Below are 15,090 nucleotides of genomic sequence, written 5' to 3'. Positions count from 1 at the left end.
CTTTACGGAGCCGGCTGCGCTGCGAAGCGGTTCGTATTCCGTGCCCACTTAGAGCGTGAGTAATTCATCTTTCCACGCTATATGCGTGTAATAAAGGATTGGGGCTGTGAGCTGTTTGATGCGTTACCATTAGGTACCTTGTGCGCATATTTTGCCTCATAGCCGCGTCAAATTGCCGCCGGCATGTGGAATGGGCCGTGACATCTTATATGGAGCTGCTCATGTGAGTGGTATTGCCTCCATCAGGATCGTCAGTGCGTGCACAGAACCATTCAGTAGTCTGATTCAGGGGAGGGTGCGCGTAAGAACGAGGACGTAAGAAAACACTGCATGACGAGCTGTTCCGTCAGATCGCGTTACATCGCGCTTTTTTTCTAAGACCATCTCGCTCGAGCGAGAGGATCTTAGAACAGCATTACTACTGCTTTTTTACAGCTTTGCTGCAGCTCATTTAATCATAACCTGCATTCTTTTAATAATACAAATGGCATCGCTGCGCGGAAGAGCGTCTCTTGAAGTTTACAAACAAGAGCCAATGCCGCCGTTCCTGCTACATGCATACACGCTTACCAACGCAGCTACGACGCTGCACTAGCTCTGCTACTGCGTGATACAGGGTCACTGTGATAAGAAAATTAAAAAGAACAAACGAAATTAATGCAGAAAATGTCAAACGCTGCCAAGCGTGATAAACGGACCTGCCTCGCTAGACGAGTTGAATCGGCGTCCTGAAGTCAGCTTCGCCGCAGTAGACTAGTGTTACGCGGTGAAGCATGTCAGAACTGAAGAGTGACCGCTTTCACCGACATATATAATATGTGTTCCTTAATGGTGTACGCGTGCACCTGCCGTCTCCTATTACATTACGCGCGCCGAGGCGCCGTCGACCTCGTAAGCCAGTTAATCTGTACACGGCCATTTTTTTCTGAACTGTTGATTTCTTCCATCTTTCTTGTGTGTGAAAAGGTGACAGATACACAATATAGGGAGAACGCATGCACTTTCATATTTTCTCGCGCTCAAAAAAAGCCGGAGGAATAAGGTTTCTTCACTGTGCCATAGAAACTATATGTTTGCTCTCAAAGGTAATTCTGATTCATTGGATATGTTCCTGTGCTGTGTTTATTTTCTTGAGTGTGCTTTAGTTTTTGCACGTTAATGTTTCAAACTCGTTTTTATTTTCACAGACTGAACATCCCACGTCTTGGTTTGACTCCCTGGTACAGGATACTTGCACTTAGCATGGAGTGATGAAGCAGAGCAGTGTACTTTTATTAAATGTGCAGATTTTAGCAGTATAACAGCCGTTCATTAAAAAAAAAACGTGTGCTGAAAATAAAGTGTTCTTACCCACATTCCTCGTTGTCTATTTATTTATTTATTAATACTGTCAACCCTCATAGAGGGTCATAACAGAGAGGACAATACAATTACATAAATCAAATATGGACAATGTCAGTGTACGTAAAGTTGCTTAACACTTGTCAATTCACAGTGAATAAGATGTTCACTTGAATGCTGTTCAGCATACTTCTGACATTTATCAAAATACGTACAATGAATATCAAGTTGCACATATCACTTGGCACTTCAAAACTAAATCGAAAACTCCCATAAATATGCCTCAGCAGCATTTTTAAAGTCGGTGACATCTTTTAGGCTAACAATAGCGTTTGGCAATTGGTTCCACATTTCTATCGCATCCAGGAAAAATGAGTATCGATATGTATCACTGTTGGTACGGTCCGGCTTCATGACGTAGTCGTGGTTATTTCGCGGGTATCTTTTGCCTGGAGCATGTAGATATTTGAGCTTATCAATCTTAAGTTGATCCTGCATTATTTGATAAAGCACCTTCAGCCTATATTTTTTCCTACGTACCTCAAGAAGATAGAAGTTACAACGCTGTAACATAAGCGTGACCGATTCCTTCCTTCGGTATGTCGAACAAATAAAATGTGCCGCCAGACTCTGTATCCTTTCCAACTTCCTCTTAAGCATCACTTGATGGGGACTCCAAACAACGGCTGAATATTCTAGTATCATCCTAATGAAGGCGGTGTATGCAATAAGTTTTACATTACGCGATACATGTTCCAGTTTTTTTTTCTCAGAAAATATAACTTTTGATAGGCAGTCATGCAGACGTTATCTATATATCGGTTCCATGTCAATTTTGCTTGTATTTCTGTATTCTCATCAGCAAAACCACTTATATGGGGAACTGATCATGATAAGTGCTCATGAGCATTTTAAAGAACAGCCTTGAACCCTACTCATGTACTGGTAAAATGTATAGATGCAGTGAAATTGAAACAAAAGGCAAAATAGCAAACATGATGCAGTATTTGTCAGACAATTATGTCAGCAATCTTTGCATAAAACAATTTACTTAGAGCATACTAGCACTACAAAGTATCCATCTTTCTTGTTAGGCATACATTACCACAAGCTCTTTAAATGTGGTCACAAGAGAGATGCTGGCTTTAATGAGGAACTATAGAGGTTATAGGCAGCCATGAAAATGTATTAAGAAATAATGCAATGCATAGCATTTACTCAGTTCAGAGAGCTTCCAAAGTTGCCATAAGGCCTTGATAGCTGTGGATGAGGGAACAGTTGTAGTCCAATTGGAGTATGAGAAATGAACATTAAGATCGAAACAAGTAACAACTTGTAATGCAATTAAAAAATCTTGCTATACCTTTAAAAAGACAGTGAAATAAAATTAGTGTGACAATATCCTTTTACTTCATTTAGGTTCAACATACTTATTTTAGGAACACAAAAAAGCAGAGGTGTGAAGCACATACGAAAGATACTAGTCTGTTTTTATATTCTGCCTTCTCTAAATTCAAAGTTCAGTAAAGTTATCTTAGAAAGCTACAGTAAAGCCATTGCATCTGCCTGTATGGTGTATAACAGCAGCAATCGCCAGCCTAACTGCTTGGGTTTACAGTGCCTTATTTGTATTGTATACCTTTTAAGTGCTGAGCTATAGGAAGATTGATTAAGGTGGCCAACATGCTGAACCAGTAGTTTACTGAGTAAAATACATGGAGAAGGGTGGAAAGATAGGACAGAGCACAGGGGATGTATTCCGTGTCCACCTAGTGGAAATGTCCATTTCATCCGCTGCTGAAGTTCTGATTGGCTGGGCTGGGGTATGCACGAGAAGGAGACATGCTTCCCCAGCTGATTCAGCAGAAGAGGATATGGAAATGTCCACAAGATGAATACTTACAAAGCTATTTAATAAAGTACTTCTGTAACCAACATGCCTGCTATGCCATCCTTGCTTTCAATGTCTGTCTTAGTAAAAGTGTGAAAGAACCAGGTTTGTGCATAAAAAGTTTTCCTGAGGGTGTGTGCCTTGAAGCCCGTAGTGGTAATCGCAGGAAACGGGGGTGGATCCAGAGTAGCACCAAAGGGCAAGCCTTCATCGAAACAAATATGGAGGAAAGTGACTGCATGCTCAAACTTGTCAGCTCACAAGTTTGCCAAGACCAAGTGATGTCAGAAGCTGATGAAGCCTACATGGTTAATGTATAACCACTAAGGCCAAGATTATTTAGATACTTTTTATGAGGACTACGTATTTACTGGAAATCACAAAATAATTATATTAGTGCAGAATACCTTCCACTAGGTGTGACGTCCTTGAAAGAACGAAAATGTTTGAGTTGTACTTGTGTGGTGCATTAAGGTACATTAAAAAAAAAAACCAGCAATGGAAACAAAATGCAAAGAGTAGTATTCGAAATAAATTGCCACCTCTTGAGTGCTAGATGAATTCAAATAATAATAATAATAATAAGCAAATGAAGATCGGGCATACAAGATAGATGCTTCGGCTCCCACTTGAAAGCCTTGTTCGCAAAGATTGTGAACAAAGCTCCAGTTGAACCAGTTCTTATTTTTCATTTTTATGGTTAGCATCTAATTTTAAACTACTTACCGTGCCTCTTTTGACCAAACCAGACAGGCTGCCGTCAAACTCTTCACTACTTCAATGCAAATAATTGGAGGTTGGCAAATACATTTTTCTAATAGGAATAGTAGGTAACGAATAGTCAAACACTGATGCATACAGTTACAGCAGGCATACTTATCTTGGAATTAAGCACCATGCTTATATTGTCTAGTAAAAAAACGACAGCTATCAAGGAAGATTAGGATTATTTTTAAGCAAAAGCAATTATACCTCATATACTTGAAGCAGATGTAGTGCTTCTCAAGAATCACGTCCAAACTGCACACACTAAAACATTAAGCTGGGATATTCAAAAACACAAGTACATGTTTTGCTCGCCAAGTGACTTTTAATGTGCTCAATTATGTAAAGTGTGCTATTATATGATTAATGTAGTTTGCTAATGTAAAGAAAGAACAAGCCAAGATCTCTTGCTTCATATATATGCGCTGAATCAAGAAAGTAATTAAGGAAGAAGAACACCAGAAATAAACACAAATATTTGTGTGCTTTCTGGCATAAAATAATTCTCATGTAAGCCACATACCTACCTTAACTTACAGCTGCATCACATGAAGGCACTTTCTAAGAACACACATGCTTCATGATCATTCACTGTGTTAGTGACTCCCACTGAAGTAGACTGAGAACATATCTGGGCATTACATTCAATAGCTGATGTAAAGTGAAAAGACTGCTGCTTGTAGGTACGAATGAACCAAGTGAATAAGTAATATAATTCTCAAACTTCTAGTAGTAAGTGTGGCAGCACTTAAGAAGAACATATTGCAACTAAAAATTGCAACACATGATGAAATAGCTGAAATAGCTAGGGAGAGTTTAATAGACCAATAAACAGGAAACTGCAAATTCCCAACATTTCTGAATACTTTTCTTCACATGTACTCACATCATAAGTATGACTTCCCTTAATGCTCGAACCTCTGCCTTAATTTCATAATTCCCCATTCTCGCTGCTTCGCTCATGCTGATTGACATCTAGCACAAAGGTTGGCAAAAGTAGCTGAGCATGTGCATGTGTTGTGAGGCAAGCTGCCCACATCTGGTAGCCGCATGCCAATTTCTCAGAGTAGATGAAAGGGAAGCCTTGAGGGTAAACCATAGAGAAGACGGATACCTTGGTTCAATGATAACTGAAAACACCAACATGGAAAATTTGGACAGCCCGCAGAATCAGCAGAATTGACATAGTTTGGAAAAACTGAAAAGATGCATTATGATATTTATGTTAAACAGGTTCCAGTCAAGTTGAAGATTTTCACTGTCTAATAAACTTATAAGACAATACATGACCAGCAATACTGTATGGAACCTAAACAATTTTAATAATGTCACCTAGAAGTCAGGATGGAGAAGTAACTGAATTGAGGATGCTAAAATGGATGAGGTGGAGGCAGATTGTGAAGACGTCTTAAAAAATTAACATTCAACACACTTAAGTTGGCAAAGATTGGACTCAATGTTCAAGAAGAAATTGACTAAGATAATTGATTGGTATACATACATGAGAGAGCAGCAACAATACAGCAGAGATAACTGTCATGCAAGAGGAAAGGATGTCAGTCTAAAAATTAACATTTGATCAGAAGAATGGTTATGCATGGGCTCAGGGTCACGTACAATTCTGTATGGTACGCATGATGTCAGAGCTGCATCACATAAGGAACTGTGGCCTTACATGCCTTGATTATGAAATGATGTGGGCCAAGAGTGGAACAAGGATAGCATCAAGAGGGGGCCTCCTCCAAAAGGAGAACGGTAGGGAAACGGGGCGAGAGAGATTTTCTACGCAACACATACAGAGTCATATGAGTCATAGTCATAGAAACCATGACCCAAGGAGCTGCACAACAAGGTATATAAATTCAACCCTCTATACAGTTAAGCCTCAGTATAACGAAATTCTCGATATAGCGAAGTATTTAACTTTTCATAACCTCTTCTCCATTGAACACCATGCATTTAGAGCCTCAATGTAAAGAAGTGTGTTTGTGTGCAATTTCAATATAACGAAATTTCGCTTCTGCCGCAGAGGAGTGCCAAGACAATCAATGGTAACTTCCGCGGACGCAGATCGTCAAATGATTGAATTACAAGCGGCTGCTTGCAAACGCACCTCTCAAACTGCGTGCAGCGCGACAAGAACAACAGCGTGGAGCCGCATCATGTTCCATATAAGTCCAAGTGCGATCAGATCCTATCGCGCCCCGCGCACTTGTGCTTTAGGTGCGAGGGTGAGACAAGAAAGATGGTGGCTTCGTAAGTGCGGCCTTCCCACGCGAGCAATGGCAAAGTGGGGAAGGAAAGCGAGCTCGCGGTAACGCGATCAAGCGCGCGCGAGGGGGCGGAGTCGGGGGGTAAGTTGGCGCGCGTCTCGGCCATTACTGCGCGTGGCTGTAAACGCGGCTGAGCGCATACGCAGCCGCGCACCCCGCTCTAGAGGTAATCTGCTGCGTGTGGAAAGAGCGGGCATGCCAAGACGGCGTGGCATCATGTAAGCTGTTTTCCCGCACGTTTAGTATTGAAGGTTGCGCAATCTCGAGTTTTGATGACCCGTTGGAACGAGAAGCAGACGAAGCATTCGCTCCCAGCTGCTGGCGCTTTTCATGATAGCGTCGTCGCAGTGCGACCGGGCGACGCTTTGGGGGCGGAGTGCACGCGAAAGCATATGGCGTCACTTAATTCGTACGTACCGCTGATGTGAAGATATCAACGTGGCATGAAACCGTATCATTCATCACTGACTCCTATATTCGTCAAAATAAAATGTTTTCCCATTCAAACTTGCTTTTTTTTATTGCCTAATAATTCGGAAAATTGCATGGCCCCTCTCCATGCAACAAAAATTGATTGGCGACTGTACTCATTTGCATAACAGATCGAATTTCAATACAAGGAAATTTCTATATAACGAAGCGAATTGCCGATTTTACCTACTTTGTTATATCAAAGTTTAAATGTATAACGAAATTACCTGTTCTCTACACGGGGGCGGCATGTGGGCTTGTTCGTTGATCATCATGGAACAGCATGTAGTGTAGCGCAGCAAAAACAAGAACACAAGAAGAAATGAAACACAGAAACAAGTGCCTAATTATGTCTGTGTTTTGCTTTTTCTTGTGTCCTTGTTTTCGTTCCATTACACTACATGACATTCAATACTTTCACTGTCACATTCATGAGCACTGAAAACCTAAAATCAACTAATATCTTCCCGATTTGCCATAATTAAAAAGAAAAATGTGGGTATAGTAGCATGGTCTAATTGAGTTCTGGTGATTTTAGTATCACTGACATATAGCTTTTAAAAATGTTTAATCGTTTCTTCTGTTAAGGCAGAGTACATGCTCAACTGCTACAATAAGTGTGAACGTAGGCAAAAACGACATTTTTGGCTCTTGCATCAATTTTATGGCATGTTGCGTGATCTAATCAAGTGGTTTCAATTTGACGAAGTTCTCGATTTAACAAAATAAAACCTCACATCCCAATAAAATTTATTAACTAGACTTACTGTACTTTATAACCAAAGTACTGTATAACTATAAGCAGCTACAGCTGCCATGAGTGGTGAGCAGAATTGAAATGAAATTGCTTTAGTCGAAACACGCCGAGCGCTGCTGCTAAAGTACGTACGCGCCACATGCATTGGGCGACTGCGGGAACCGCGGTACCACACGCAGTTATTCAAAGCAGCACATAAAAGTGCCGCGGACTCAAATTGGTTAGTAAATGCATTTGGAACCAGTCTTTCGATTACTCAATTGATATATCAGCCACACACTCGCATAGCACGGCCACGTGGCAAACGCGGCCATGCGGATGCTTCACTATGCACGGATCGGCTGGTTGCAATATTGGGCCGGGCACTCTATGGGTGCACGTTTAAAGCACAGCGTTTTTTGCCTATCGCGTGATCATTGCGGGTGTTCCATGGCTGAGTGTATTGCATGGTACAGAATTGGCCCCAGTACCAAAAGTACACAGGTAGGGTGGTCCGTGTAGATGAAGCGTGAACGCGAGCTCAACATAACCACGTCGTCATTATTCTGTAGCGATTATTTATGCGAAAGCGCCAAATGGCCCATTGAGCAAAAAAGCCGGCGTCTGTCGTCTCAGCGAAACAGCACCTCAAATCTCATTGGCTGCGACCACGTCACAAGCGCACCCCAGGTGAAAATTTCCAACTGGGAATGCAACTGGTTCCAGTTCAACTGGTTTATGGAACAATTCCCAGTTGGTCCCCATTGCAACTGGTCCCAGTTGATCCCCATTGCAACTGGTCCCAGTTGGTCCCCATTGCAACTGGTCCCAGTTGGTCCCCATTGATTCCCATTGCAACTGGTCCCAGTTGGCCCCTTTGCAACTGGTCCCAGTTGGTCCACATCGGAACAGGTTCCAGTTCCTATTGCAACTGGCATCGATTGTGCAATAGAGGTAGTGAGCCATGGCCAGCAGGAACCACTGGTAAACGTTTACACACAAGTGGGATTCAAGCTGGCCATAGCTTGTATGCTTTTTGTGGTTGCCATCGCGTGTCGCAAAGAACCAGCCGATTCAGTGAACTTTATGCAGCCGAAGCAGCTTGGTGTTGAAATTGGACATTTATTGGGACACTTGAGCTTGTGTTTAGCGATGAAACATCTTGAATGCTCCCTTGATGACCTTGCACACGTTTACACATTTCGTAACTCTTGCACATCACCATCTGAAAGAAATATTTATATGCATTCAGTAAAAAGGCAACCACTTCGTACAAGCAATTCTACTTATACATCATACAGACATGTGTATCAGTAGTGTATGCACTTCTGCTACACGTTATTATGCAGAGCTACAGATACTTCTGTGTGCTATTCAAAGCACAAGTCTTGCACGACACTGGTTCGTATTGACACGTGAACTTTTCTCGGTAACTGCACTCACCCACTGGCCACTTAAGTTTATCGCTCTGCACAAGACGCACCTGCATGGCTGTAGCTTACTCGAATGCTATTGTTGACTATTTGTTGTGTATATATGTTATCGCTGAACCTAGAGTAATCAGATTGTATGCGCGACACGAACTGTGTAGTACTTTCTGGAAGTAATGCGGGCACCATCGTTTACGCCGGAACCTACGGCAAGTTACGTGAAAAAAAAAACAAAAAAAAAACGACGCGTCTGACTCCCAGATAATGGGGCTCAAAAACAAGCACCAAGCTCGCAAGCATTGATGTGTACAAACGTCACGTAGTAGAACACTCGAGTCAACGACAATGTGCTGCAGTATTGACACCTTTGTGATAAAGAACCACTTGCACTCGAAACATAAATAAGTTCAATATATAATTACCTCCAAATGGCAGAATCAAGAGCAGGGAAAAGTGCGCACGTCAATCCAAACACGATGGGTCCACAAAGCCGCGTAGTCGGTGTTAAAACAGGTGTCATCCGTTGGCCTGTAATCATGCCGTCTTCCAAAGGTGAAAATGTCCAACACTAATACTACTTAAATGAGGTTACACAGGCAATGACACCACAGGTTCCTCTAGAAAAATCTTTTCAGCTGCGCACGCCTCGCTCCATGTCTCGCTCGAATAGCTTGCTGTTAATATGGCTGCCGAACTACGCCGCACGTTTACACAGTTTCGTATTTGTGATGAAGTTTCTCGCTATTAATAAATATTACGCTATCTATGTGAGGTAAGAATTTTATTTCACTTTTATTTGACATAATTTAAATTTATTGCTATATCATTATTATTGTTTGAGCCATAGAGGTTTCAGCCGATCATGAGAAGATACGCAACTAATGTTTCTTTTTTTTTCAAAATGGCGGTTGTTGTGGTCATGGTACAGTGGCTAGTCATGGTAGAGCACTGTCGGTGTAAGCATCATAATATTCTTTCACCGTGTGGAAGACTGTACTAGACTAGCCATGGACGCGTAGTAAGCGTGCGTTGTGTAGCTCTATGCGCTGCTCAGCATTTTCTTTTCCTTTTTCTCTCTTTTTTTTGTCGTAGGGAAGTAATATCGCCGTGCTGCAAACACCAGTTGTTTCCACCAAATGCCATACAGCTCACTAGCGCTTAGCTAGGCAACGACGTCAGCGGCACAAAGTTGGTGCAACATTACCATAACACCGCGATGTCGGTCAGGCACGCAACGGTAACGTCATGAGACGAACCAATGCCTCATTAGACAACTAAAGACTAGGGCCAACATTCACAAATTTAGTGCGTTGAAACTAAAGCACGCGTACGTGTCAAGGCAATGTGCTCCACATTTACGCAAGAGGATCCTGCATGATTCAGTTATCCATATAAATAAATCTTGTGTCGGATAAAACCCATCTCTAATGTCGCACTCGTTGCAGCATATCGCTTAACTCAACTTTTTTATGTTAACAGTTGTACGAGTACAGATCCCAACTACTAACCAGTTGCTACTATACAACTGGTCAAAGTTCCAGTTGGAATCCAAATGGAACCAGTTGCTTCCAGTACAGCTGGTTCAGGTTCCAGTTGGATCCCAACTGGGACCATTTGCTTCCAGTACAACTGGTAATGGTTCCAGTTGCGTTCCAGTTGCATACCAACTGGGACCATTTGCTCCCAGTACAACTGGAGATGGTTCCAGTTGGATCCCAACTGGAACCAGTTTCATCCCAGTTGGTTTCTAACTGGGACCAGTTGACCTGTAACTGGGACCGGTTGGTTTCCTACTGGAACCAGTTGTTCCCAGTTAATACCAGTTGGAACCAGTTGGATTCCAGTTGAATATTTTCACCTGGGACCTCAACGAAACAGAGCGGGTGAAAGGGTACACCTGCTGTCGCTATAGTGCACCAGGTGTTGCGTGAGGGGAGAGGGCGTCGCCGCGATGCCACGTCATCCTTGCTCTCGCAAGTCGCCGCCCGGTCCGTATCTCCACCCTCCACTGGGCTTAACTGCTGCGCGTGCCTGCCAGCCTTGGTGGCCACTGCTGTTTCCTGGTCTCTGGTCATGCAGCACGTCGGTGGCATGCGGTGTTGGCACCGCAGGCTGCTGCTGCTTGCTAGCTCGGGCCCAATTTAGCTCTAGGGTGCATCACTTGCAGCGTAAAACTCGAAGGACTGCTCAGCGGCGTTCAATTGGGCATTAATGCTTTCGCAATCACAACTCAGATAAGACATGCTTAGCTGTCCTCATATGTTTTTCTTTAGTTGCCAAGTGGACGCATCATTGTTCACCATTCACAGTCTTCAATCTGTCGTCATCATTGCATTGTCATTTCAAATTATTTGTAATATCACGCCGTCGGATGCTGCCGCCTTCACGCTGTGTAGTATATACGCAGTCGTTGCCATGCATGCACTCATCATCCCAAAGTTTTTATGCCTCAATCGTGATGACTCTAGACTGGTCATCCCATTGTCGATCATGCCATCATTGTCACCGCATCAGCATCGTACTGTTGTCGGCATTCGACAGATGCATTACACAGATTAGCATTACCTTTTCAGCTTCTAGAACAGAATGCACATGGTGATCTACTGCAGTAATATTATGAGAGACACTTGGGCGGAACAATTGCTGGCCTCAATTGCCGAGCCTCCCTGTAACATCATTTATTTCAATCTCCATAATAATCCTAAATTGTGTCACAAAACTTCTACAACAAATGTCAACATGGTTTCCATAAGACCTTGTCTCTCATGAAAAACACAACTATATTGTCATGCTCACTAACTTGATCTCCTCCATTGAACTTAGTTCTTGCGTTGAATGGATGCTTTTAGCGTTTTAAATTCTGCTACGTGGTGCCACTGCCTCCTTCTCCTGAATAAGCTAACTTAATATTGATCCACATGCAATTACTAAAATTCACTGAATGCTTTCTTCATGACTAAACACAATTTTTATGTTAACAACCCCAATTAACAAATCTGTCTTTTGTCACTTCTGGCATGCCACAATGCTGAGTGTTTAGGACCTTGATTTTTCTCATTTTAGATCTCGCAAAGAACTTAACGTAGAAAACTAAACTTTCTGTTGATGACTGTGTGTTTTGTCGTGAAACAACCAAACTCTGGCAGGTCTGTTTCTGTTCAAACAGACTAAACAAATGGCCCACTGAGTAAAAAAGGCAGCGTCTGTCGTCTCAGTGAAATGGAACCTCAAATCCCATTGGTTGTGACCACATTGCGAGCGTGCCTCTACGGAGCAGAGCGGGTGAAAGGGTACATCTGCCGTCGCTCTAGCGCTCCAAATGTTGCGTGAAGGGAGAGGGCGCCGCCACAATGCCACGTCATCCTTGCTCTCGCAAGCGGGCGCAAAGTCCATATCTCTCCCCCCCCACTGGGCTTAGCTGCTGCACGTGCCCAGTGGGGCAATGTCTCCACTATATGTCTCTCCAGAGTGCCATCACTAGTTAAAAACCTAACATCAGTACCCCAGCAAAAAAACTGATAGAAATTTCTATAGCCTCTTAGGAATATGTATAGGTTGTACAGGTCCTTCTAAGAGTGATATATATTCCTACCTGACCCATAGAACTCTTTACCAGACTGGCAGGCAGTAGATAGATCTCACTGTGCTGCCTACAAGCCCAAATAGCATGATGTACGTATCAGTATTTTAAACCCAGATAGAGATCATCATATGACATACAGAAATCTGATTGAGGCACTGATAAAGCATGTTAGAAATAGCACACATGCCGTTGCCCACACGCCTGAAGAGACGTTTTTAAAATGAACTGAATATACAACCCTGAATGCATTGCCTGTCACGTGAACAGATTAACAAACACAGTTGGGATATTGGAGTATCAAATAAAAATGAAGTGTGTAAACTGTGCAATTATCAAAACTTTTTACAGCTTGTATGCAGATATATTATCCTAAACATGTTTCAACATAAATTAAAGCACACATTTTTAAAGCACAGCAGCATTACTTAGCCTGTGAAACTACATTGGGGAAGTTGCATGAGAAAAGTATCAGTCCATCATTGTAGCAGGTGTGCTCCAGTTCTATTTATACAAAATTACATTTACAAATTTTGCGAGACGGATGTGCAACATTTAATGCATATCCAAAACAGGATTACTATCATCATCATCATCATTATATTTATGTCCACTGCAGGACGAAAGCCTCTCCCTGCGATCTCTAATTACCCCTGTCATGCGCCAACCGCTTCCAACTAGCACCCGCAAATTTCCTAATTTCGGCGCACCACCTAGATTTCTGCCATCCTCTAGTGCACTTCCCTTCTCTTGGTACCCATTCTGTCACCCTAATGGTCCAACGGTTATCTAATCTGCACATTACATGACCTGCCCAGTACCATTTTTTTCTCCTAATGTCTATTAGAATATCATCTATACCCGTTTGCTCTCTTGTCCAAACTGCTCTCTTTCTGTCTTTTAAAGTTATACTTAGCAATTCTTCGTTCCATCACTCTTTGCACGGTCTTTAACTTGTTCTCAAGCTTCTTTGTCAGTCTCCAAATCTCTGCGCCATATGTCAGCACCCGTAAAATGCACTGATTGTATACTTTCCTTTTCAATGATAATGGTAAGCTCCCAGTCAGGAGCTCACAATGTCTGCCGTATGAGATCCAACCCATTTTTATTCTTCTGTGAATTTCCTTTTCATGGTCATGGTTTCCTGTGATTAGTTGACCTGGGTAGACGTACACCTTCACAGACTTTAGAGGCTGACTAGCGATCTTGAACTCTTGTTCCTTTGCCCGGTTATTTATCATTATCTTTGTCTTCTGCATATTAATCTTCAGCCCCACTCTTACACTCTCCCTGTTAAGGTCCTCAATTATTTGTTGTAACTCGTCCGCAGTGTTCCTGAATAGAACAATGTCATCGGCAAACCGAATGTTGCTGAGGTGTTCGCCGTCGATCCCTACTCCTAAACCTTCCCAGTTTAATAGCTTGAATACTTCTTCCAAGCACGCAGTGAATAGCACTGCAGAGATTGTGTCTACTTGTCTGACTCCTTTCTTCATAGGTATCTTCCTACTGTTGTAATAAAGTTTATTTACAAAAGCAAAACAAAGCACTTTCAAGACTGTGGATACGAACTGTAGCTCTAACATGTCCGGCTGAGTTTGTGAATGCCATAAATTAGACACTGTAACCAACGTGATTTCATTAAAGCTACTTTCTAGGCTACTTGATTTGAAAATTAAAACAACGCTAATGCATCCATCCACAAAGGAACAAGGACAAGACACAAGCAACATGACTACAAACATGACTAGGGTTTATTTTACACTCCACTATCTAAAGAATAAGCAAGCAACTTTAGCCACATTTAAACAAACACATAAGAGGAAGAACACAGACTGAAGTGCCAACTTCACCATGCCCATTTGTGCTCACAGATGCTGTATAGAGCACCAGGTCTGATTGGCATATGCTTTTATAATATTACAACTTCATGTGAAGCTATTTTGTCTAGACTATGCATTTTTGCATTCATCCCAAAAGTGTTGTGATATGTGAGAACACAAGTGAGCTTGTGCAAAAAGAACAAACTGTCATGGCACACTGACAGGAAGCAAGGAAACAGGACAAGCATCGCTATTGGTACAAGATCTACAGCAATATATCAGAACATGACAATACAGCAATATCATTTAAGCAAAAGTGAGTACAGATCTGAGAACTTATTCAAGTAAGAACATGGATTTACCATTTTTAAAACCACATTCATGAACAAAAACAGCTAAAAATCAGTGCACATATTGCAAAATAAGAAGACACAATTCTTCACTGGGTGCTAGTTCAACCACTGCACCTCGAAATGTGTAAAAGTAGTTTAACCTGTGTAGCCTTCAGCATGCGAAAGCAAAGAAGACTATCAGAACAGGCTTCATATATAGTGTTTGGAGTCTTTGATTCAAGCCGTAATACATTGTTAAAATAAAATTTCAGAGTTTGCTTGTTTCATTCAGAAAAAACATAGTGTCTTAGTCATGCTGCCACAGTTAACGGATAAACTTGCACCAGCTACATTGAGTCAAAGGAGTAAATAAAGTGAGGCAGACAGATGCATGGTGTGAAAATGATGCTGTTGTATCAAGTAGCATAACTGCTCACTTAACATTCAG

At 42.0% G+C, this 15,090-nt stretch overlaps 1 long non-coding RNA gene across 1 annotated transcript; it reads right to left on the bottom strand.

Annotated features, from left to right (window-relative positions):
- Positions 1–8,579: 8,579 nt before the first annotated feature.
- Positions 8,580–10,728, bottom strand: LOC139057364 (uncharacterized). Its single transcript, XR_011512720.1, has 2 exons — positions 9,330–10,728; positions 8,580–8,702 (listed from the first exon to the last, which is right to left on the bottom strand). It is a non-coding gene; the product is annotated as an uncharacterized lncRNA (long non-coding RNA).
- Positions 10,729–15,090: the final 4,362 nt, after the last annotated feature.

The sequence above is a fragment of the Dermacentor albipictus genome, chromosome 1 (assembly GCF_038994185.2).
Source record: "Dermacentor albipictus isolate Rhodes 1998 colony chromosome 1, USDA_Dalb.pri_finalv2, whole genome shotgun sequence".
NCBI lineage: Eukaryota > Metazoa > Arthropoda > Arachnida > Ixodida > Ixodidae > Dermacentor > Dermacentor albipictus.
Note: the sequence above shows the minus strand (reverse complement) of the source record. Positions and strands in the feature narration are given on the sequence as shown.